Source organism: Ursus maritimus, unplaced genomic scaffold, assembly GCF_017311325.1.
Source record: "Ursus maritimus isolate PB19 unplaced genomic scaffold, ASM1731132v1 scaffold_23, whole genome shotgun sequence".
NCBI lineage: Eukaryota > Metazoa > Chordata > Mammalia > Carnivora > Ursidae > Ursus > Ursus maritimus.
The window spans coordinates 33004290-33006112 of NW_024424786.1; the positions used below are offsets into that span (position 1 = coordinate 33004290).

The following is a 1823-nucleotide window of genomic DNA, read 5'->3' on the forward strand; positions in this document are numbered from 1 at the left end:
TTCTTGCATTTTCACTTCAGGGAGATTTAGAGTTTATCATGAATATCTGTAAGATTATTTAACTAATGTTACTTACTTGTATTACATTATTGAATTCATTGGGATATAAACTACTGGACTCACCATGAAACGCAAGACACCTATAGTGCAAAAAGGTGTATGCTAAACACTTGTAGTTCTTAGAATAATTAAATTAATGTGTAAAATAAACAACTAATGCAAAATTAGCACACTAAGATGAAGACTGGGTAGTTTTCCAAATATTAAACGTGACTTATTTAAAATGGAGACATACAATAAAATATAGCATATTTAGGAAACTCCATATATTGGCATAGTAAAACACTGTATTAATTAAGGTATTTAAGACAACTTAATAGTACGGTCTAATATAGTGGTATAACAGAAGATCTGAAAACAGAAGAGTATGCTTGTGTGTATATGCATATAAATATATATTTATTTATTCTATATGATGATTTACTTAAAATCAAATTTTATTTTTCAGTTTTTCCATCATCTCCTTCACATTCTTGTTCCATAGGCTATAAATCAGAGAATTTAACATGGGAGTCACATGAGTATAAAACAAAGAGTTCACTTTGTCTTAATCTAGGGAGGAGGAATAATTTGGTCAGGAATATATGAAAAGCATAGTTCTCCAGAAGATTGCAACAGCTCCTAAGTGGGAAGTGCAGGTGGACAAAGCTCTGAACCTCCTCTCAGCAGAGTGTATCTTCAAGATTGACAGGATAGTAAGAGTCAAGAACTCCTAAAATGGTGCTCAGTTCAATGAAGACAAAAACATTAAAAATAATGAAATCATTGACCTGCGTATCTAAGCAAGGCAGCAATAGGAGAGGAGAGATATCAAAGAAGAAATGATGAATCACATGACATACAGAAACATAAGTGAAATGCTAATGTCAGGGGTATCAAAGCATCTGACATTCCCACCATGTAAATCCTGGCCGTGAGCAGGGAGAACAGGGGGTGGCCCATGAATTTGTACCAATCAAAGACCATCACACAACAGTAGACACTCAGAATCTGCAGGTACAGAAGATTAAGAATTGCAGAGCACAGCCAGTGACGGAAATTGACTTAATGTTGGCAAATAGATCCAGCAGCATCTTGGGTCCAATTGGTGTGCAGTAGCAGAGGTCACAGAAGGAGAGGTGGCTGAGGAAAAAGTACTGGGGTGTGAAGCTGGGAATCCATCCTAATTATAAAGAGCATTCCAAGATCTGCCAGGAAATTTATGTGTCTAGAGACATGGTACATGGGTTCCCTTTGGGGTCCAGTTATTTGTAATTCCCAGGAGAAATATTTCCCTGTCCATCTTCTTTATTCTTGTTGTAAGCTCTTACAAAAATAATCAAGAAGATGATAGTTCAGAATTAGACTCTTCTGGATATATCCAAAAAGTATTATCTCTAAGATAGAACATGATTGTTTCTGTGAACTGTCTTTTTTAACCTCAGAAAATTGCCCGTGTTGCTTTTATTTATTTTTTTAATTTACTCTAAATTTATTTCTCTGTTATTTAAAAGATTTTTTCAAAAATGCTATTTTTTACTACTTATTAATTTTATAATAATGTGGATCAAGGCCTTGGATAAAGTTTTTTCTTTAAAAAACGTATTTCCTTATATGTAGTAGAAATTAACACTTTAAAATTAAAGAGGAGAAGTATCATTTACTTATGAGAACCCTTTTCAATAACTCTCCATATTTGGAAGATGCTCTATAAATCATTTATTTATTTATTTTTATTATGTTCAATTAGCCAACATATAGTTTTACCTTAGCTGGATACTTCT

The 1823-nt window shown here is 33.2% G+C and overlaps 1 pseudogene; it reads right to left on the reverse strand.

Annotated features, from left to right (window-relative positions):
- Positions 1–502: 502 nt before the first annotated feature.
- Positions 503–1284, reverse strand: LOC103666205 (annotated as a pseudogene).
- Between the last annotated feature and the right edge of the window lie 539 nt (positions 1285–1823).